The sequence below is a fragment of the Macaca fascicularis genome, chromosome 3 (genome assembly GCF_037993035.2).
Source record: "Macaca fascicularis isolate 582-1 chromosome 3, T2T-MFA8v1.1".
NCBI lineage: Eukaryota > Metazoa > Chordata > Mammalia > Primates > Cercopithecidae > Macaca > Macaca fascicularis.
The window spans coordinates 59,894,842-59,918,922 of NC_088377.1; the positions used below are offsets into that span (position 1 = coordinate 59,894,842).

Genomic DNA, 24,081 nt, shown 5'->3' on the forward strand with positions numbered 1-24,081 from the left:
GTCTTAACTTCTGATTATTTTCCTTGGGTTGTGTTAGTCTTAGTTCTCAAATTTAGGCAGTAAGCTCCTTGGAGTGGAAGAATGGAGATAGGCATTTCTGTTTCTTACTGCTTTTAATTGTGACGCTGCTAAATCACTTGGAAAGTTTGTAAAAGCAGTGACTGCTGGACCTTACCCTCAGAGTCTCTGATTTTAGTAGCTTGGGAGTAAGACTAGAGAATTTGCATTTCTAACAAGTTGACTGGTGATGCTGCTCCTACTGTCTGGGGAATCACACTTTGAGAACCACTGTCTTATAGATAGTGCTTGAGTTTTTTGTTTGTTTGTTTTGAGACAGGATCTTGCTCTGTCATCCCTGCTGGAGTGCAGTGGTGCAGTCTTGACTCACTGCAACCTCTGCTTCCTGGGCTCAAGTGATCCTCCTACTTCAGCCTCCCAAGTAGCTAGGACTACAGGAGCATGACACCATACCCAGCTAGTTTTTGTATTTTGTGTAGAGACAGGGTTTCACCATGTTGCCCAGGCTGGTCTCAAACTCCTGAACTCAAGTGATCCGGCCGAGCACGTTGGCCTCCCTGCGTGCTGGTATTACAGGCGTGAGCCACCATATCCGGCCTGTGTTTGGTAATTATTACAGATGGTTCACATGCAGCTAATCCAAAGCCAAATTTTATTGCTTTTATTTATTATTCTCCCCATTCTGAACATTTTCCTCCTAATCCTTCTCTTGAGTCAATTAATGGCATCACTATTTACCAAGTTAGCTAAAAAATCTTGTTTTCATTCTTGATTTCTGTTTCATCTCCCTTGCTACCTACAACTTGACCAAGTTCTATTTCTTCCAACTCAGAAAAGGCTTCTGAATTTTACCTTTTATACTCCTATTTCCCAGGTACTTATTTTCTTTTACTTAAACCTTTATAATATACTCTTACTTCTCGTCCCTGTCTCTAGTTTCTCTACCCTTCAGGTTGTTCACACAGCTACCTGCATGATCTTTCTAAAGCACAGATCTGACAACGATAACTTTTTGGATTTACAGTCTTGCTTCCCCACCACATGATGAAATCCAGAATAGTGGGCTTAGCAGTCAGGATTCCTTGCCCTCTGGTGCCTTCCTATGTATCTAGCATCACAGTTCATCACACGCCCAGTGCTCTGGCTACATTCACCTTGTTGTGAAGCAAACCACAGGCTTGCACATCTGTAGTTCCTTCTTCCTGGAATATCCTTTCACTTAGAATACTATTCAGCCTTATTAGTCAGGCGTGGTGGTGTGTGCCTATAGTCTCAATAACTTGGAAGGCTGAGGGAGGAGAATTGCTTGAACTTGGGAGGCAGAGGTTGTAGTGAGCCAAGATCGTACCATTGCACCCCAGCCTGGGTGATGGAGTGACACTCTGTCTCAATAAAAAACAAACAAAAAAGGATCCTATGTATCCTTTAAGACCCAGCCCAAACATCACCGTTGTAAGGCCCCAACAGACTCCTCCAGCAGATTGAGTTGTTCTTTCCTGTGTTCTCACAGCACTCAATTTTTACTCTCTAGTGTAGCAGCTGTCCCATTATGTAGCAGTTTACTTACCTTTTCATCTGTTCTAATCCTGAGCTTGTTAGGGAAAAGGACTAGACTTGATTTCTTTCATGTAGCCCTAGAGCAGTTGCTGAATGAGCATGAGAAGCTCCCATTTGAAATCTGTAGTGCATGAAGAGCAGCCCATCCTGTAGCTATGTGAGACCTCAGGCTGATTTGGTATATTTAGTCTCTAGTTCTAAAATCTTTAGATCCTCCTGAATTAATGGAGTAATAACCTTCAGATACAGAGAACCTTGGAGAATATCTAGATCATTCTAATCCTTTCTTGAATTGCAGACTCTAGCGGGAGGAAGAAGAGGCCTTTGCCAGCAGTCAGAGCAGCCAAGGGGCCCAATCCCTCACATTCTCCAAGTTTGAAGAAAAGAAAACCAACGAGAAGACCCGCAAGGTTACCACAGTGAAGAAATTCTTCAGTGCGTCTTCCAGGGTCGGATCAAAGAAGGGTAATGTTCTGATACTCTTTTTTTCTTCTCTGCCTGAGTGAGACACAGAGTAGATCCACAATGCTCACAGGCTCAGCTTTGTAATATCTATCAACTTTTTGAGAACATCAGCTCAGATTTGAGACTGAAAGTGGGTTTGAGGGTCAGACAATATATGAAACCAATACTCCTTTGGTTGAAAGACATTGTGTTTTAGAGAAATTTGTTTATAGGAGGAATAAAGAGAATTGAAATAGGTAGTTTTGTTTATGAAATTCATCCCCATCCAAATGACTGTCTCTTTGGATGTTTTGTTTTTTGTGCCTTTATTTGTGGATCCTGGTTTGTTCTGTGGTGTAATACCCTCACTGTTCACAGCTTGTCAGAAATGGTGATTTCTAGGCTTGAAAGTCATCTGAGAGAGATTTTCTGCTCGAGAGCTTGAGAGACAACTTGTGTCTTGAGAAAGTGTATTGAGAAAATATAGGAAAAGGCCCACGTTGGGCTCCTGGGGGGATGAGAGTGAGCCGTAGTAGCTATTTTCCAGTGCATGGATTTGTATGTAGGTGATCATATTCACCCTGCTTCTTAAAATGCCATGTAACCAGCAAGAGGATTGTCACTTAAGTCACAGTTGTTCTACAATTGAGCAGCCTAGCCAGTTGAAGTGGCCCAACATGAAGCAGGAAAGCATCTCTGTTGTTAGGCTTCAGTCTCTGAAAATTTATGTTGTTACTCAGTTATGCAGTCAATGTGAAATAATGGGAGAGACTGGGAACCAACACTGATGCTGTCAGAAGACCTGTTCTCTGGGAGCCCCCTCACTTGCTCCCCACTTCCTACCCTATGGTAATTGTAATGACGTCTTCCCCCCTGGAGGCAACAGAATGAATAATAAGACAGTGTTACCCCTTAAGATCCTTGCCGGTCTTCTAGGTTTTGTGACTTTTGGTGTTTCCTTTTGTTTTATTATAAGGAAATAAAAGGAAATATTGCATAGAACCAAAAACACACTTCTCTGTAAGACATGGATTGGATACCAGGTGCAGTGGCTCACACCTATATAATCTCAGCACTTTGGGAGGCCACTTGGGAGGCCATGACGGATGGATCACCTGAGCTTGGGAGTTTGAGACCAGCCCGGGCAACATGGTGAAACCCTGTCTCTAGAAAAAATACAAAAATGAGTTGTTTCTTGGTTGGCTGCCAGTTGTAGCAATTTTGTCTCTACTATAAAGGAGAAAAAAATTAGTACTTGCCAGAGATTAGATAAGAATGTATTGGGCTCATGATTTATTTATTAGGAGGTGGGATAGCCAGGTGGTTAGTAAGGTGACTTTGGAGTCAATCCTGTCATTTACCAGCTTCGTGACCCTGGGCGGACTAACAACTCCAAGTCTTGTCCACAGTGAGGAACAGTAATACCTACCAGAGGCATGTGATGAGGATTCAATGAGTTAATGCATGTAAAGAGCTTAGCACAGTGCCTGACACACACAGATCTCCAGAAAGTGTTAGCTTTTTTAAAATGCAAGTTATTCTTCTGATAGAATAATCTTGCAGGGAGCACAAGGCCATTGAAACCCTGTCTCCACTAAAAATACAAAAAAAAAAAAATTAGCCGGGAGTGGTGGCGGGCACCTGTAGTCCCAGCTACTCGGGAGGCTGAGGCAGGAGAATGGTGTGAACCTGGGAGGTGGAGCTTGCGGTGAGCCAGGATTGCACCACTGCACTCCAGAGCGAGACTCTGTCTCAAAAAAAAAAAAAAAAAAAAAAAATCCTTAATTCCTATTTAGCTTGAAGTCTGTTTACTGATGGTATGTAGTGAAATGATAAGTATTTATGATAACAGATAAAATAGTAAGAAAATTATAAAATTATCAGCTCTAATAGCCTGATTTTGCAGATGACAATATGATAGTCCATAAAGGTTAACTAATTTACCCAAGGCTGCACAATGAGTTTGTGTATAAGAACTCGGGTCTCCTAACTCCTGGGTCAATATTTTTCCATTATATTCCTTTATTCAGTGTGTACACTTCAGAAACCTAGGTTATTTAATATATATAATCAATAGTAAATATATATATATAATTAAGTTTCTGTTACTTAAGTACATAATTGTCATTTATATTCGCTGACTCTCCTTGATGGTTTTAAAAACCTGTGTCTCAAAAGCCTTTGTACAGTGTGCATTATACTATGGAAAGGAGATTTACAATTTAGTGCAGAGGCTGTACTTTAAAAAGAAACAATTCTGGAGCTGGGTGCCGTGGCTTGTACCTACCTATAATCCCAGCTACTTGGAAGACTAAGGTAGGAGGATTACATGAGCCCAGGAGTTAGTGGCTGTAGTGAGCTGTAATTGTGCCACTGTATTCCGGCCTGGACAGCAGAGTGAGACACTATCTCTAAAAAAAAATTCATTAATTTAAAAAAGAAACAATCCAGGTGACTTTTATTTCAAAAATATGTATGCAGAATGGTTTTTACCTTTGTTCTTGTCTCTCCCCGCCCCCCATCTTTTTGATGGTAGTTTTGTCCTTTCGATTTTTTGTTCTTTAGTTGCTTTTTGTCTGTAGAAAGCTTTTGGGGATAAAGACCTTAAAGTATTTAAAAATTCATGTTAGAAAAGAAGATTCCATTGTATCTTTGTTTCACAGACCACTTAATATAACTTAGCCAGGCAAATTTTGCATTTCACACTGATTACTTCTTTGGCCATTGTGTGTGGATAAGGTTAGCCTGAGTGCAGTTTTAATGTATTGGGTCTAGACTAGAAACAGATTTTTTGTATTCCATATTCTTCATCTTCTTTAGTCCGTGATGCCCTTGCTCTTGATATTTTACTTGTTTCTGTTAGTAGCATAAAGGAAAGCTTTTACGCCATACATAGGAGCTTGGTAGCAGGCAAAATACAAATAACCTTCTACGGAATTTGAAGAATATTTTCACATTCTTGTAGAGTTGGATACGCCTTCAGAGAAAGTACATGGAATATCTTGACTGTAAAGACTCAGTTAAAGTGTTTTAGTCTCCACAGTCAGGGTGAGTGAGCTGTGTAGAGGAAGTCACAGTGGTTGGCCAAGCTGAGATATTTGCTTATACATTTCAAAGTGCCCTTTTCTTTCAGAACTCCTATAATCTTGTCATCCCAAGTATCATCTTTTGTACCTCGTTCACGAACGGATCTGAAGACAGTGATCCTACAAAGCGTATCTTTTCCTTTTTAGAGTTAAAATACCAATACCACCCAGACCTTAGATTCTAAATACTATTATTCATTAAAGTGAACCAGGGCTTCTTGGAGAAATGACTGATTCTGGGGCTGGGACAGGGAAAAAAGGGCCCCTTCAATATTTTGGGGACATTTCAGAAGATCCAGAAGCCAGCTTGGAGGAATTTCCACTGGTCAAGTGTGGGATAAGTTTGAGTGTGAAAATAAATAAGGACAATAAGGCTGGGCATGGCGGCTCGCGCCTGTAATCCCAGCACTTTGGGAGGCCAAGGCGGGCAGATCACCTAAGGTCGGGAGTTCAAGACCAGCCTGGTCAACATGGTGCAACCCCGTCTCTACTAAAAATACCAAATTAGTGAGGTGTGGAGGTGAGCACCTGTAATCCCAGCTACTTGGGAGGTGGAGTCAGGAGAATTGCTTGAACCTGGGAGAGACAGAGATTGCACGAAGCGAGGCCCCCTCTTAAAAAAAAATAAAGTGAAGAAATCAATAAATAAGGACAATAAATGGAGTGTAACTGATTAAACAAAATCATAATCCTTGTGTTAATTTAACTAGTAAAATAGAGAAATACAGCTGGCGCAGGGGCTCACACCTGTAATCCCAGCACTTTGGGAGGCTGAGGTGGGTGGATCACCTTAGGTTGGGAGTTCGAGACCAACCTGACCAACATGGAAAAACCCCGTCTCTACTAAAAATATATAAAATTAGCTGGGCATGGTGGTGCATGCCTGTAATCCCAGCTACTTGGGAGGCTGAGGCAGGAAACTCGCTCGAACCCAGGAGGCGGAGGTTGCGGTGAGCTGAGATCATGCCATTGTACTCCAGCCTGGGCAACAAGAGCAAGACTTCATGTCAAAAAAAAAAAAAGTTGTAGTCATGTTAGTAGTAAAAATTGATTCAAGTAAAGTTTATCTGGGTGCTAAATCTGGGATGAGGGGAGGGAGTTTCCCAGGGAACAAGTTATGAACATGATCTCAAATTAACTGCCTATGAATTATTTATTTATTTATTTATTTTTCTTTTTTTCCTTTTTTTGTGGAGACAGGAGATGGGTCTCGCTATGTTGCCTAGGCTGGTCTTGAACTCCTGACCTCAAGTGATCCCACCACCGCAGCCTCAAAGTGCTGGGAGTACAGGCATGAGTTACTATGCCCAGCCAGATTATTTATTAATTATAAATGGAGAAATGGTAACTATAAAATGGTGATGTAGGAGGCAAGGATAGATGTCATGTGCTTCCAGACACGACACTTTGAGAACACAACATCATTTATGAAATGTCTAAGCCGAAAATTTTTAGCAACCTGAATCCAGTCATGAGGAAACAACTGGGAAACCCAATCTAAATGGCATTCAACAAGATACCTGGCCTGTGTTCTTCAAAAATGTCATGCGAGAGAAACAAAGGCTGGGAACATTGTGAACAGTTGAGAAAATTGGAATATGGATTTTCAATTGAGTAAAAGTATTGTATCAGTGTAAATTTTCCTGAATTTGGTAACTATCCTGTAAGGGACATAAAACAATGGCTTTATCCGTTTGCATTACTACAAAGTAATACCTGAGGCTGGGTCACTTGCAAAGGAAAGAGGTTCATTTGGCTCATGGTTCTGCAGGCTGTGGAAGAAGCATGGAGACAAGCCAGGTGCAGTGGCTCACGGCTGTAATTCCAACACTTTCAGAGGCCGAGATGGGCAGATCACTTGAGGCCAGGAGTTCGAGACCAGCCTGGCCAACATGGTGAAACCTGTCTCTACTGAAAATACAAAAATTGGCCGAGCACGGTGGCCTGTGCCTCGAATCCCAGCTACTCAGGAGGCTGAGGCAGGAGTATCACTTGAACCTGGAAGGCAGCGTTGCAGCGAGCCGAGATTGTACCAATGTACTCCCGCCTGGCCAGCAGAGTGTGAGACTCCTTCTCAAAAAAAAAAAAAAAAAAAAAAAAGATAGAGAGGGAGAGAGATTGGGCGATGGGCAATGGAAGGCTTGACAATCATGGTCTGCTTGCTATACCTGAAACACAAGCTTTGTTTCTGTATTAAAAACATAAGGCGAAGCTGGGTCCACTGGCTCCTGCTTGTAATCCCAGTGTTCTGGAGACTAAAATGAGGCAGGAGGATTGCTTGATCCCAAGAGTTGAAGAGCAGTCCGGGCAACATAGTGAGATCTCATCTCTTAAAAAAAAAAAAAAATCAACCGAACTAGTGCTTGTAGCCCTATCTACTGTGGAGGCTGAGGTGGGAGGATCCTTTCAGTCTGGGAGGTTAAGGCAGCAGTAAACTGTGATTGTGCCACTGTACTCCAGCCTGGGTGAAGAGTGAGACCCTGATTAAAACAAGCAAAAAACAAACACAAGGTGACTTTAAGTTGAAGAGCAAGCACTTGCCATTTGAGCCCTAGCCAGAACTATAAACTGTAATGTGGATGAGGTTGTTGTTTTCCATATTTCCTTCTTCACTTCTTTCATCTTACACACTGAATCCCTATCGGCTGTTCAGACATAACTCACCTCCTTCCTGTGTATCGAACACCTGAACTGTCTCTCGCTTTCCACTCTCTAATCCAAACTTCTGGCCTCTTAGTAGGGGTTGATTTTTAGAAAACTTAGAGAAAAACAACAAAGTGTTGATTTTAGTAACTTCTATGATCATAAATAGCTAGTAGAATTAATTGTCATTTATATTTTAAAAGGGGATTTTTTTTTTAAGCAAATTGTCTCTTTGGATAAGTATGTGTGGGAGGGAAGCATGTTGTAAGCAAAACAATAAAGGAAATGAGTAGGGTTTTCCTGTCTTTGACTGGCCTACAGACCTCCAGAGTCAGAGGGATTGGTGTTCTTCTGAAGAGTCTTCAGTCCTCTCTTTGGCTTACTGAGGTAGTTGTAGCATAGTCAACAGCTCAGGCTTTGGATTTAAGTGCACAGACCTGGGTTCCAATTCTTGTCTTTATTATGTAAGTGACTGCAACATTATTCAAGTTACTTAACATATTCAGACCTCAGCTTCCTCATTTGTAAATATCATAAGTGTACTACCTGATAGACTTGTGAGAATTATACAAAATAGCATTGTAAAAGTACTTAGTGGTTATAGGCATTATCTGTATATAAGTTACTACCATTATTATTTTGTCAGGTGGAATATGTATTATGTTTTTATTGGGTTGAGTGTTCTACCAGAGTCAGATAGGTCAAGTTGGTTGATAGCATCATTCAAGTTTTCTGTCTTTACTGACGTTTTAAAAATCACTTCTCTGTCAATTACTAAGTGAGGAATCCTGAAATCTCCAAATATCATTGTGAATTTGTTTCTCCTTTCAGTTCTGTCAAATTTTGTCTTACGTGTTTTGAAGCAGTGTTATCAGTATATACATGTTTAGGATTGCTGTGTCTTCTTGAAGAATTAACCACTTTTTTATGATGAGATACCCCTCTCTGTTCTTGGTAATACGGTCCATGTTCTTAAGTTTACTTTGTCTAACATTTGTATAACCACTTAAGCTCTTTTTCATTGTTTCAGAGTATCCTCTTCCTTTCATTAGTTTTTAACATATTTGTATCTTTATAGTAAATTTCTTACAGACAACATGAAGTGGGGTCTTGTTTTTTAATCTACTCTGATAATCTCTGACATTTAATCAGACTGTTTATAGCACTTATATTTAAGGTGTTTGTTTTTTTTTTTTTTTTTGGGAGACAGAGTTTCACTCTTGTTGCCCAGGCTGGAGTGCAATGGCACGATCTCGGCTCACCACAACCTCTGCTTCCCGGGTTCAAGCAATTCTCCTGCCTCAGCCTCCCAAGTAGCTGGAATTACAGGCATGCACCACCATGCCCGGCTAATTTTTTTGTATTTTTAGTAGAGACGGGGTTTCTCCATGTTCGTCAGGCTGGTCTTGAACTCCTGACCTCCGATGATCCACCTGCGTCAGCCTCCCAAAGTGCTGGGATTACAGGCATGAGCCACCATGCCCAGCCTAATGTGATTTTCGATAAGGGAAAGTTTACCCCTGCCATCTTGCTCTTTGTGTTTATCTCATCTTGTCTTAGTTCCTTTTCTCCTCTTTTCTTGCCTTCTTTATGACCACACCTTTATCTCCACTATCAGCTTGTTAGCTCTACCTCTTTGTTTTGTTTGGTTTGGTTTTTGTTACTGGTTGTTCTGGGGTTTACAGAATACATCTTTAACTTACCTACCTTCAAATAGTAGTATGCCACTTTACAGAAAAAAGAAAAATTAAAACAATAGTATTATACCACTTTACACATAAGAATCTTAAACAGGATTCTTATATTTCTTCCTCCCGTCCTTTGTGCTGTGGTTCTACATGTTACTTGGTGGTTCTTTCTCTCATCTTGGGTAGTTTCCTCATACGCATGTGCAGTAGTCAGCCACACTCAAGGGAACCCTCTGCAGATACTTGGAGCTTTTTCTTTGTAGCCCTTCGTAGCATTTGCATGATATTTTGCCATGCAGATTCTGGTCACATTGGCCTCCCTGAACTCCAAATGCTGTCTCCTCAGTTCACCAAGTCAGCTAGGTTCTGTTTGAGTGGCCTCTCCCTGTGCCATGACTTTAAAACTCTCCCAGCAGTGAGCTGGGACACTCTAGGACAGACTATGTTTGTTTCCCTTCTTTCAGGAGTTAATCTGCTGTTTGCCTGTCATCTAGTGTCTGAAAACCTTTCGTTCATATAGTTGTCTGACCTTTCAATTTGTTAAGATGGTAGGGTAAACCTGATGCCATTAGAATATTCCATCATGACTAGAAGCAGAATTATCAGACAGAGAAGGATTCACTTCCAAACACTAAAGAATTTTTTTCTAATCATACCGATGTCAGCATAATCTTTGGTTTTCCATTGAGATAATAAATATTTTTTTTTTTTTTTTTTGAGACGGAGTCTCGCTCTGCCGTTCAGGCTGGAGTGCAGTGGCCGGATCTCAGCTCACTGCAAGCTCCGCCTCCCGGGTTGACGCCATTCTCCTGCCTCAGCCTCCCGAGTAGCTGGGACTACAGGCGCCCGCCACCACGCCCGGCTAGTTTTTTGTATTTTTTAGTAGAGATGGGGTTTCACCGTGTTAGTCAGGATGGTCTCGATCTCCTGACCTCGTGATCCGCCCGTCTCGGCCTCCCAAAGTGCTGGGATTACAGGCTTGAGCCACCGCGCCCGGCCGAGATAAAAAATATTTTAAAACAGATGTTGCCTTTTTTGTTTTGAATTAGATTGTACCTGTTTTATTTATGTGGCTCACGCCTGTAATCCCAGCACTTTGGGAGGCTGAGGCAGGGGGATCGCCTGAGGTCATGAGTTCGAGACCAGCCTGGCCAACATAGTGAAAACCTCTCTCTACTAAAAATACAAAAAATTAGGTGGGCGTGGTGGCGGGCGCCTATAATCCCAGCTACTAGGGAGGCTGAGGCAGGAGAATCACTTGAACCTGGGAGGTGAAGGTTGCAGTTAGCCAAGATTGTGCCATTGCACTCCAGCCTGAGCAACAGGAGCAAAACACTCTGTCTCCAAAAAAAAAAAAAAAAAAATCTGATACTGATTATATTATATGGACCTAAAGCTTTGTACCTGAATGAGGACAAAAAATACACAATTTAAGACATGGCTATATCTTCATTCCTGTGATCTTTCCTGGAATAAGTAAAGATAAGTGTCCTCCTGTACCTTACAATGACTCCACTGTTCTAAACTATGTATTTATGCAAGGAGTAATTTGCCCTGCTGTGTAATTACTGTTAGAAGAACAGAAGTATGTATCCAAAACAGAGCAACTTTAACCAGCAAATAGACTTTAATTATTGTGAGAACTTCAGCAGGGATAGCAACCCAGGACCCAATTTTAAAATTAGGAGCACTGAGGATGAGAAGTGAGGCCGTGGAAATACCTCTGAGCTCTCTGAATCTATGTCATAAGGAACAAAAGTAGATACAAGATGTATTTGATAATTATATTGAAGGAATAACAATAATTTAAAACGTGTCATAGAAGCATAGAGTGACAGGCGAGGGGAAACTTATATCATCATCCCGGGGCAGCCATGGTGGCTCCATGCGTGAGGCTGGTGCCACGCAGTCTCCCGGTGTTGGCAGTGTCTCCAGACCTTCTCAGTTCTGCACACAACTACAAAACAAAAGAACAGTTGCCAGCACTTGGAAGAGGACGTGGATCCAAACCAAATGGGGGACAGATACTCCCTCTACAGACAAGATACTCATGGAAGAAGTCAAGTTGGAAGAGCAGCTGAAGGAGGCTGTGGAAGAAGATAAGCAAGCATTGGCAGATACTGAGGGCTCGCAGCAGAGCAGCCAAAAATTGGTGGAGGCGGCAAATATGTATAGCATTCAGGGCTTCTGCGAGGACTCGTTAGAGGTGGCAGATGTTTTGGAGAAGGCAACACTGTGTGTTCCAGAAGAAGAAATTAAAGACAATAACCCTCACCTGAAGAACCTCTGTGAGACTCTCACAATGAGTGAAGTCCAGATTCAGGAAGTGTTCAGCAAGCACTGCCAAGCCGAACCCTGTCAGTGCCAAGTTCCACCCTTATGAGCATGCGGTCTTTTTTTCATCTTTGTTCATATCTGACAGGCAATGTGCCGGTGTTGTAACAAGGTTTGAGGGAGGCATATCTCACACATGAAAACCCAGCGTGAAAACCCAACCGTCACACTTACGAATCACAGGAAGATCTAGCATGAGGTCTTGTTCCACATGCTGGTTTAGGGGAAAGAGCTGAGCCCAGTGGTTCTGGTTACTAAAGTGAGGTTCAAGCTGCATGGGCAGCTCCTGAGACCCGCCCTTGTTGGTGTGGTGAAGAAGGCTTAGCTGCCTCTTACAAGACTTTTTTTTTCTTTAAATCTCTTTCCATAATTCATGAAAAGCTGGTTCACCTTTTCTCATCTATGAATACTTTTGACTTTCCTCAAGGTTGGAAAGCAGAAGTAACCAGTGGGTAAACAGCCCAGTAAGCTGATCTCACAGTTACATTAATGAACTCGTATTCAGGAGTGTTCTCTGATTTTTAGTACCACATGTTTAATCATTCCACTTAGTAAAAAAAGGCCAATAGGACACTACAGGTTATCTAGAGTTTCATTAATCACACTGTATCTGCTCAGACTCTAGTGACATCAAAGTATTTTAAATGAACAAAATGTCTGGGAATTCTACTTTTTGGCAATCTGGACACTCCCGTCTGCACTGTGTCTCTCTTGTGCAGCTTGTAGCATGGGAGTTACTGGATTTCTTAGCCCACTACACATTTCATTCAATAAAGGGAAAGCTAGGGTCGAAACATTTCTTATGCTAAAAATAATTTTATGATGACCTTTATGAAGAACATGAGTTTGTTAGACACTGTCTAGCTGCTAAAAATGACAGATTTCTGGTTTTTGGTTGGTTGGTTTTTGGAGATGCAAAATGAGCATATGTACCTTAATGGTTCCCACCACCTTTATTTTGCCAGTAATTGAATTTGAGAAAATCAGTTAGTTTTGCCCTGTTTTCTTCATCTAAATGTGGAAATGTTTAACTCTGTGTTCTACTAGTTACTAATGACCTCAAGATACATTCCCTGGTGAGATGGACTTTCTCAGAATGTGAGGACTGCATGCTTGGCACTCTTTAAATGTTAGTGTTTCATTTTTCAAGAGGATTAAAGCCCTCATATGTTTATTTTCCTTTAAAAAACTACTTCAGGCAGCACAAATTGGTTAAAAAAAAAAAAAGGACATCAAAACTAAAACCTAAATAGATTAAACAATTAACAGCAGTACAGACAAAACTTAATGAACCCAGAAAATAGATTGTGGCGATTCATATCATAATGACGGGAGTTCCAGATGAAATACACAGAAAACATAGTTAAGGAAGATAGAGGTTTTCAAAGTGAAAACAAAGATCTCAGTCAGACCGTTAAGAAAGTGTACAAAGTGCCTCTTGGCATAATAGTCAAAGAAAGACACCCACTTGTCAATGTTTTAATCACAAAGTAAAACATTTATTTTAGAAAAATAAAACAACAACTTTACTCAGATGTTATAGAAAAGATGATCCCTTACAGGGATTAGAGAGTACTTGAGGAAAAGGGTTTACTTTCACTGTTCTGTTATCTTTTTTTTCTTGGAAAACTATGACAAACCTTTTGGAGTTTTGTAGAGCCTAAAAGACCTTACCAAAACAAACTTGCTCTTACTTTGCCCCTTTGGCAAACGCTGAGTGGGGCCTGAGAGTTACCTTATTTGCAGGCTAACAAATTAACCTTAACCTGCCATGGTTTCACAGATACTGGCCAAAGACACGAGTCTCCTGGGTCAGAGACAAAGGCCAGTTTCTTACAGCAGCAGCAGTAGCCAGAGCATTTGCATTTGTGCTTATCCCCTGAGTATCTGTTGCTATGGGATAATGCAGAGAAGACCAGGGAAAGCCTGTGCATGCAGTGAGTTGTATTAGAGGAGAGGAACCTTGGACTTAGGGATCCTTATTAGACAGTAAGTGGTCTAGCCTTTTCTCTTGAAGGAGGCACTATCTCTGTCTCTGAAAGCTGTTATACAGAAATCCTTGAAAAGATGTTGCAAAACAAAGGCAGTCATTGCCTCTGTTCACAGATAGGTAGAAAGAGATCTATGGAGAATTGTCTTCAGCATCTTATAAAGGGAGGACTGGTAATAAATGGCCACATTCATTCAGTCAACCCATACTGAACACTAACCATGTGCCTGGCCCTGTTCTAGGCGTGAGGATATGGTGGTGAACGGTGCCCTTGTGGAGCTAACAGTTTAGTGGGGGAAATGGACAATAAGCAGATCTGTAACATAGTGTAAGTCCTACAAGAATGGAAAGCGGGACGAGAGACAGAGTGGCAGGGGAGTTCTTTTACATTATGAAATAAATACTGGAGCATAAACTGTGGTAGAAATGGAAAAGGAGTTTTCTGTATTGTACTGTAAAATTATAGGGGTTGTACGGAGCTGGGGGAGGAGAACGTGATCCCTTGCCACTCGGGTCTCTAAAAGGAACTCAGAGAGTTTCTAGTTGGAAGCGAGCACTACAGGTTGAGTATCCCTTATCCGAAAGCCTTGGGACCAGAAGTGTTTCAGATTTTTGTGGTTTTCCCAGATTTTGGAATATTTACACCTATATAAGATAATTTGGGACTGGGACCCAAGTCCAAACACAGAATTCATTTGTTGTGTATACACCTTACATACGTAGCCTGAAGGTAATATTATACCACATTTTAAGCAGTTTTGTGCATGTAACAGTTTTGGCTACAGCCCATCACATGAGGCCAGGTGTGGAATTTCCCACTTGTGGTGTCATGTAGCCACTGAAAAATTTGGGATTTTAGAGCATTTCGGATTTTTGATTTTTGGGTTAGGAATGCTCAAACCTGTAATAATAATCACAACAATGAATATGGTTTGTTCTAAGTTAAGTGCTAAAATTTGGTGCAAATGAAAGGTGTAAAACCATGTGTAAACTACCTAAGAAGATTAAATGAATGGATAAGCTTTTGCAGAAAATACATGAACTAAAAGGACAGATTTGGGCATGCAGTGTGTACCTGTAGTCCCCACTACCCAGGAGGAGGCTGAAGCGGGAGGATTGCTTGAGCCCAGTAATGTGAGGCTGCAGTGAGCTATAATTAAGTCTGTGAATAGCTACTATACTCCATCCTGGGCAATGTAGTGAAATGCCATTTCTAAAGAAAGATAAATAAAACAATAACAAGTTAAATTATAGCACCATAAAAGAAAATTCAAATATCAGTTAAAATGTTATCTCCTGTATTAAAGTTAGACTTGAGGTCTTAATAGTAGAAAAAAAACAAAAGCTCATTTTTTGCTGGCCGTGATGGCTCACACCTGTCATCCCAGCACTTTGGGAGGCTGAGGTGGGCAGATCACCTGAGGTCAGGAGTTAAAGACCAGCCTGGCCAACATGGTGAAGCCCCGTCTTTACTAAAAACACAGAAATTAGCCAGGCGTGGCGACAGGCACCTGTACTCCCAGCTACTCAGGAGGCCGAGGCAGGAGAATTGCTTGAACCCAGGAGGTAGTGGTGATTGCAGTAGCTAAGATCACATCATTGCACTCTAGCCTGGGCAAGAAGAGCGAAACTCTGTCTCCAAAAAAAAAAAAAAAAAAAGAAAAAGAAAAATCCTCACACTCCGTAATAGTAGTCCTTTTGTTATATAGACCCATTCTGCTTATTGAAAGGATTTGAGGTTTACAAAATGAATTTAAAATAAGATTGAGAGAACAGGGTCATAATTTGATGGTACTTGGAGTTCATAAACATGTTCTTAATGTAGCTACTACTGTGATTACCTACATAGAAGTCAAGGCATAGGCTGGGCGTGGTGGCTCATGCCTATAATCACAGCACTTTGGGAGGCCAAGGCGAGAGGATCACTTGAGGCTGGGAATTTGAGACCAGACTGTTCAACATGGCAAAATCCCGTCTCTACTAAGAATACAAAAATTAGCCGGTGCTATGGTATTCACTTGTAATCCCAGCTACAAGGGAGGCTGAAGCACTTGAACCTGGGAAGCAGAAGTTGCAGTGAGCCAAGATGGCACCACTGCACTCCAGCCTAGGTAACACAGCAAGACTCTTGTCTAAAAATGTAAAAAAAGCCCAAGCTTAAACTAAAACTAGTTCTCTGGAAAAATATCGCCAGCAGATCTAAAGTGTAGTCCATGGATATATTTGTCTGGTGATCTAGTTTAGTACAGAAATGAAACTTAGAGAATGTATAGTGTAAATATATTTCATCAATGCATAGGTGAGGGCTAGATGGAAGTCTCCTTGGAGAACTGGAAATAGAGGTGTGGGGTGGTGGTAATAAAAACCCATGCATTTGACCTACGGAGCATGCTCAGATCGAGGCCCATCCTGCTTTCAGTCAACTGTGGGGGTAGGGTGGGTAGCATCAGGACTTTTCTCATAGAGTAGTTCTGGATCTACTTGGGTTCACACCGCAGAGCAGGAAGGTAAAAACTTTTCTTGCGAGCATTGCTAGAAAGATCTGGTCACCATCGTCTCACCACAGGCGTTAGTATAAAATAAGCACACTTACTGCTGCTACCACCGTACCGATCTAGAGAAGGAGACAGCTCCAGTAAGAAAAAGTGAGACTTACGGTGTGCCCCACGGTACTTTGTCCTTCTTGTTTGTAATTACAGAATATTAATAATGATTGCATTCAGTCTTCCCATGTAAATTGAAAGCCGTCTGAGCATTTTCTTGTCCTTTTTGTATAATTGGTACAGTGGCTTGAGTTCTACTCATCATGTAATGAGTGCTTTTAGAATGAATGCAAATGTAATTTTTGGGAAATCCATGAAAAAATAATCTTAGGAAAATCCAAGGGAAAACAGAACAGTAATAAAAGTACAAATACAGCAACATGGCAAGATAAGTCTAAAAAATTTACTTACAGTGTACATACTAGTGATAAGAAAATTAAACAGCCTAGCATATTTTTTTAAATAATAATTTTTAAAGACAACAGCAATAATGTTAAATATTGAGAATTTAATGTAGCAAATTAGAAGTTCATCTAAAGAATTAAAAGACAGTTTGATGGTGGCGGGGCATGGAGCCTCACACCTGTGATCCTGGCTCTTTGGGAGGCTGAGGTGGGCGGATCACTTGGGGTCAGGAGTTCGAGACCAGCCTGGCCAATGTGGTGAAACCCTGTGTCTACTAAAAATATAAAAATTAGCCAGGCATGGTGGAGGACACCTATAGTCCCGGCTACTCAGGAGGCTGAGGCAGGAGAATCGCTTGAACTCGGGAGGCAGAGGTTTCAGTAAGCTGAGATCATGCCACTGCACTCCAGCTGGGGTGACAGCGAGGCTCCATCTCAAAAAAAAAAAAGAAAGAAAAAGAAAAATACTTTGCAGGTCAGTATAAATATTTAAAATATCATTTAAATTACAAAATGTTACATTATTTATTCTAGAAAAACAATGAAACAAATATACTATATGGTTTTTTTTTGGTGAGCGGTTAAAAAGCAAGAATTTGTGAAGTGGGGAGGCTTCTAAATCCAGCAGACTTTTAAATATATTCTAAAATGAAAGTCATCACACCTAGATGAGATTTGGGTAAAAAATGAAAATACAGAACAGTGAAATAAACCAGAGATTTCAGAAATAGATTTAATTTATGAGGAGCAATTTATATGACAACTGGGAGGAGGAGGGGGAACAAGATCGCACTTTACTAACTGCTGCTGCTGACAGATTCCTGTGTAGAGTTTATTTTAGTTATGTGTTTCGTACCATGCACCTTACATTCCAGCCAAATCAAAGAGCTAAACATGAAAAAATTGAGAAGAAAGTAGATTAGGATATAGGCTGGGTGTGGTGGCTCATGCCTTTAATCCCAGAGCTTTGGGAGGCCGAGACAGCTGGATTACTGGAGGCCAGGAGTTCAAGACCAGCCTGGCCAGCATGGTGAAATCCTGTCTCTAAAAATACAAAAATTAGCCAGGCGTGGTGGCAAGTCCTAGCTGCTCAGAAGGCTGAGGGAGGAGAATCACTTGATCCAGGAGGCAGAGGTTGCAGTGAGCCGAGATCCCACCATTGCACTCTAGCCTGGGCGACAGAACGAGACTGTCTCAAAAAACAAAAACACAAAAATTAGCTGGGCATGGTGGTTCACGCCTGTAATCCCAGCTAGCTGGGAGGCTGAGGCAGGATAATTGCTTGAACCTGGGAGGCAGAGGTTGCAGTGAGCTCACTCCACTCACTGCGCTCCAGCCTGTGTGAGAGAGCCAGACTCTGGAGGGGGGGAAGTAGATTAGAACATGTATTTCAGCTGTGGAGAGGAGCTAAAATTGAACTTTCAAAAAATTGTTTTGCCCTGGTGCAGTGGCTAACACCTGTAATTCTAGCACTTTGGGAAGTGAAGGCAGAAGGATCACTTGAGCCCAGGAGTTTGACACCGGCCTGGGCAACATAGTGAGACCTTGTCTCTGTATATTTTTTAAAAATAAAAAGAGAAAATTAAAAACTTAAAAAAAAATTGGTTTTTGTTTTTGTTCTGTTTTGTTTTGTTTTTTTGAGATGAAGTCTCACTCTGTTGCCCAGGCTGGATTGCAATGGTGCCATCTTGGCTCACTGTAACCTCTGCCTCCCGGGTTCAAGAAATTATCCTGCCTCAGCCTCCCAAGTAGCCAGGACTACAGGTGCCCACCACCACACCCGGCTACTTTTTGTACTTTTATTAGAGATGGGGTTTCACCCCGTTGGCCAGGCTGGTCTCAAAGCTCCTGACCCCAGGTGATCCACCCGCCTCAGCCTCCCAAAGTGCTGGGGTTACAGGTGTGAGCCACCGCGCCTGGCCAAAAGAATTGTTTTTAATGACCAGGTAAAAGGCTTAATTGTATTAACTTTTTAAAAGTCTGTGCAATAAAAAATAAAACTCAGATAAAGTGGAAGGCAACAGTGGGAAGTCATGAATATAAATGAGCTTAATATAGTGAAATATGTAAACTTCACTAAAGGTAGTACCTACGCTTTGGTTGTTTTTTTTTTTTGAGATGGCGTCTCACTCTGTCGCCCAGGCTGGAGTGCATTGGTGCAGTCTCGGCTCACTGCAACCTCTGCCTCCCAGGTTCAAGCGATTCTCCTGCCTCAGCCTCCCAAGTAGCTGGGACTACAGGCGCGTGCTACCATGCCCGGCTAATTTTTTGTATTTTGTTGTAGAGACAAGATTTCTCTGTATTAGCCAGGATGGTCTCAATCTCCTGACCTTGTGATCCGCCTGCCTCGGCCTCCCAAAGTGCTGGAATCCTAGGTGTGAGCCATCGCGCCCGGTGTACTTAGGCCTTTATAGACGAGGGATCAATTTTAATTCAACAAATGGCATGGATATGGGTAAGTAGTCGACAGTAATGAGGGCTGCAGTCACGGTGATCACAAAGTGCCGTGAGTGCTTTTGGCCTTTTTCACTGAGGGAACGAGGTGACTGCCCGCGACCCCGAGAGTCCTGCCATCCTTTTAGACTTAAGCCAGACCGTCAGACTGCTGCAGGCTTCCACAGGATGTATCGGCCCTTGGCGTGTGATGTCAATGGCCTATGTAGATGAGGTCTGTGACAGGCGGTCCCAGGGGTTTGTTCTCGGCCTTATTCATGCTCTTCTACTGTGACATCCTTGTGAGAACCCTTGGGAGAAATTTTTGATTTTGGTGTCAGAATTTCACCTGAAGAATTTGTTTGTTCTCGGTCCCAGGGGTTTGTTCTCGGCCTTATTCATGCTCTTCTACTGTGACATCCTTGTGAGAACCCTTGGGAGAAATTTTTGATTTTGGTGTCAGAATTTCACCTGAAGAATTCGTTTGCTTTCGTCTTTTGAACCCTGAATTATGTAACTGTTTTCATCTTAGTGATGATTGCTAAAAAGTTTAGTTAGAGGCAGATGTATGGGCTGACTCTTGACTAATTTAGACATCTTCCAGGAAAACATTTCTGTCTTGTCATCTGTGGCTCTGCTTTTGGGGTCTCTCCATGCTTTTGTTTGTTTGTTTTTGTTTACTTACTGTTTAAATTTTTTTTGTTTTTTTTTTTTTTTTGAGATGAAGTCTCGCTCTTGTCCCCCAGGCTGGAGTGCAATGGCGCGAGCTCGGCTCACTGCAACCTCCACCTACCGGGTTCAAGCGATTCTGCTGCCTCAGTCTCCTGAGTGCTGGGATTACAGGTGCATGCCACCACGCCTGGCTATTTTTTATATTTTTAGTAGAGACAGAGTTTTACCATGTTGGCCAGGCTTGTCTATGAACTCCTGACTTCAGGTGAACCACCTGCCTCGGCTCCCCAAAGTGCTGGGATTATAGGGTGAGCTGCTGCACCTGGCCTATTGTTTAAAATTTTAAAAAATTGTTTAATATCTATCTGTATTTACTATATTTTCTATAGTAATAGATGTTACTATAGAAAATATAGTAAATTTTGTGCTGTTGTGCTGAATTGCATTTATCTTTTAAATAGACTTTAAATGTTCTTTGGCAGAAAGTGAGGAATAAATACATATATTACGCCTATAAAATCAGTAAAACCAAATGAAAATCATCAAGCCCAATGTTGTCAGGGCCATAGGGAAATAAGCACATACACGTGGTTAATGACAGTGTGTGCTGAGTTTCTGAGGAGTGTGAGTAGCAATAGATGCTTAAAGTTACAACGTTATTTATTCTTATTAAGCGGTTAATGCCACTTTTGGAAATGTATCACAGAGAAGTAACCCAAAAGAAGATAGCTACGATGCACAACAATGAAAGAGGGGAAGCAACTCAAATACACAGTGGTAGAGAAGAGTCGAATAAGTCAGTTAATATAATGGAATGTTATAAAGCCACCAAAAATGATTCAGTGGGTTAGATAAATAGAAATGTCCATAAAATATGTAAATTATCAAAACATGTATTAAATCTATTTAAGACTATGTAGATATAGCAAAAAGAATGAGATGGTCATGGTGAGACTGCTAGGTGGGAAGGGGTCCCCGGAAAAACTCCAACCGGCCTGTGCACCGGGGTGGAGCTTCGGGAAGTTGCGCAGCCTTTTGTAGCAGCGGGGAGCCTGGCCCCTCTTCTTTCTGTGTAGAACCTGGGATTCTAGCTGCTGGCGGAAAGCACTCTAGCAGGGACTTCGACCTTGTGAGAGTCCCCGTTTCCCCCTTTTCCTCCTTTTCACCCAGTAAAACCCTGTCTTACCATTCAAACCATCTGCGAGCCTGGGGCAGACACCGTTCTGTCTCCTGCTTCCAGTCCTGTAAAGATGCTAGGATCTTCCAGGGCATGACAGGCACCCTCAAAGGCAGATGTGGGGAGGCCCTAATGGTCTGACTGCAGCCTGCTGACGGGGGTGGGGTGGTGGTGACTTCTCCCAGGCTGCCGCTGGTCCACCCACTGCGCTGCAGTCCACTTGGTGCTGGGGCTGTGGGGCACAGGCCTTCAGGACCTACTCCCTTACCCTCCCAGGAGGTCCAGGCCTGGAGTCCTTATGTCCCCTGGAAAGCTCACTCCCATCCTCAGGGTAGGAGGGCAGTTGCACGCTGGGCTGGTTTGGGCCTGTCCTGGGACACCCCTGCAGGCCAGGTGCAGCAGGGGATGTGGCTCTGAGGGGTTGCTGTGGGCGGGTTAACGTGGAGCTGGGTTCTGGAAGGGAGTTGCCATGCTGCCTGCCAGAACACCTCCTCTGAGACAGGGGTGCCTTGTGGGACAGTGCACCAAAGTGCTCTGGGCACGAGGGGTCCCTGCACCCCACCCCACACACACTGACCCTGCATTGGGGGGCCCTGGGCTGCAGAACCTATCCATGATGTTGCCATGCACCTGGCTCTTGTGGCACTGGGACCCTCCAGGATGGGCTGAGCAGGGCCTCCCACCAGTGCGTACCCCAGCACCAACAGGAGTGGGCCTAGGCAGGGGGGCAGGGAGTGACGCCCAAGGGGACTTACCCCAGCCTCCTCTTATACCCTGGGGGTTCTCGTTTTTCTTGGCTGAGGGAAGTGGCCTCTCCCTGCTGAAACCTAGGGCCAGGCTGGGTGTGGGAGGAAACGGGGCGGCGGGGTGAGCAGGACCCCAGACCTTGGGAATCCTGAGTTGGGGGCACAGGCTCTGCCTAGAACGTGCCTGGGGGCCCAGGCTGAACCCCCTCCTGAGGAGCCAGGCTCACAGGTTGTTCTGTGGGACTCAACGGGGGGCAGCCTCCTGGCCAGAATGAGGAAGGCTATCTCCCCGGGGTCTGCGGGAGGCATATGCAGGCTAAGCTGTCGCCTGCCTGGCTCCCCGATCCGCTGCAGCCAGTCCCTCAGCCTTGGCCGGGACCCGAAGTCTGACCGCCATCCCTGGGGCTCCGCTGCCAGGCGGGCACCCCCCGCTTAGAGGCCATCCCCACCCCCTCCATCTGCCCCTGTCTTAGCGACAGCCACCTTGTCCTGGTGCCCTGGTTGAGGGAAGGAAGCTGCCCTTGCACCCCTGGTCTCGGGTGCAGCCTCAGCGCCGCATCGGAGCCGCCCAGCCCCCCTCTGCTGGCCGTTGTCGGAAGTGCAGCCTGGCGTGAGCCTTGCCTTTCCTGGAGATGGGACCCAGGGCAGCACCGCTGGAAACGGGGAGGCCGTAACTCGTGGAGGAGTGCCCCACTGTCCCCTGACAGCGGCAGTAGTAACTGCGGACCATGCGGACTCAAGAGAGCCCCAGTGTATGTCAGCACCAGGAGCCAAAACCGAGTCGAGGGCTCGGTGCGGAGACCAGCCGGGGGCAAGCCTGGGGAGCCTGGATGGCAAGTGAGGCAGGAAGGCGCCCGCACTCCGGGACTGCCTGGGCCTGCAGGGGCTCTCCAGTCAGAGCCAGGGTGCGACGGGGCGCCCGCCCTGAAGGCTGAGTGCCAGGTCTGCCCTGGGGGTCCGCTCAGCCCACACGGGCTAGATGAAGGTGGAGTCCAGAGGTCCCCCCACATCCTGCTGGCTGAGGGCGTGGGCCTCAAACAGCTGCTTAAGCCGACTTCTCCTGCTCCAACTGCATGATGTGCCCACTCTCCTCGGTCACCTCCCGGGTGAGGCGTCGGTTCTGCTCCTTCAGCATAAAGATAGTCTGCTGCTGTCAGCCCGGGGACGAGGTGGATGTCAGGGCAGGGCGGAGGGGCCCGGAGGAGGACGTAGGCAGGGCCCGGCTGGCACAGGCCGCAGCCAGCAGCTCTCCCAGGCACTGAGCCACCTCCTGTACCTTGGGCAGTAGCCGCCCCAGTGGGCGGGGCTCCCTGCAGCCCCAAAGTCGGCGCTGTCTGTGCTCTGACCCAGGCAGCACTGGCGCTCCTGCACTCGTAGCTGCTGCTGGTACCAGTCGCGTCTCTGCCATCATCTCCAAACCCTGCAGCAGCACCTCCTTCTCCTGCTGCAGCTCCTTCATCTGCTTCAGCAGGCCGCAGTCCATGCCGGTGGTGATGGTGTGCCTCTGATTTCCTCTCGGGCACTGAGTCCGCCTCCAGGGCCCTGCAGGCCGATGCACCTGTGTTGGCGCTCGCGCTCTGGGACCGCTCAGGCTGCGTGGGGCAGGACGGCGCCTCTGCTGGGGCGCACAGCTGCTCCGGGCTGTGGGCCGCGCCGCCTGGACCTGGGCAGGGGCTTCTCCAGGACCATCCGTGGCTCGTTGTCCAGCGCAAACCCCAGGCCGGGCCGGGGCGCACGTGGGGTCCCGGGGGCCGCAGTTGGCGCTCAGCAGCGAGGTGCGCAGGCCGGCCACAAAGCGCTCGAAAGTTAGGTAGCCGCCGGCCGTGGCCACCTGGCGCAGGCCCTCCAGCATCCCGCGGGGCAGGTCCTGCGCGTTGGCGCCCTGCCAGCGGGACTGGATCTCGCGCAGGTGCACGCAAGCCGCGCCGCCGGTCGTCCAGGATGTCCAACAGGGTGCGCAGGCTCTGCAGAAGGCGAGCGGCAGCCCCTCGGTGCTGGGCGCCAGCGCCGGGGGTAGGCACGCAGGCCCGCTCAGCCGCGTCGGCCCACGCCATGGGCACCCGGGCTCTGTCCCCGCGCCTGTCCCCGCGCGGCCCCACAGCGGGGCCGGCCCAGCACGCTCAGCCAGCGGCGACAATAGGTTTTTTTTTTTTTTTGGATACATGATTTTACTCTTTGCCAGGCTGGAGTGCAGTGGTGTGATCGTAGCTCACTGTAGCCTCAACCTCTCGGGCTCAAGCCAGTCTCCTGCCTCAGCCAACTCAGAGTAGTTGGGACTACAGCCATGCACCTCTACGCCGGCTGATTTTTGTATTCTCGCATCCAGTAGAAAGATGCTTTGTGTGG

At 44.8% G+C, this 24,081-nt stretch overlaps 4 pseudogenes; 2 read left to right on the plus strand and 2 right to left on the minus strand.

Annotated features, from left to right (window-relative positions):
• Window positions 1–24,081, plus strand: part of LOC135969952 (rab5 GDP/GTP exchange factor-like) — a 38,114-nt pseudogene that overhangs the window by 8,305 nt on the left and 5,728 nt on the right.
• LOC141409843 (grpE protein homolog 1, mitochondrial pseudogene) lies at window positions 11,188–12,044 on the plus strand (annotated as a pseudogene).
• Window positions 11,849–11,959, minus strand: LOC123572682 (small nucleolar RNA U13; annotated as a pseudogene).
• LOC102114864 (suppressor APC domain-containing protein 2 pseudogene) lies at window positions 22,711–23,789 on the minus strand (annotated as a pseudogene).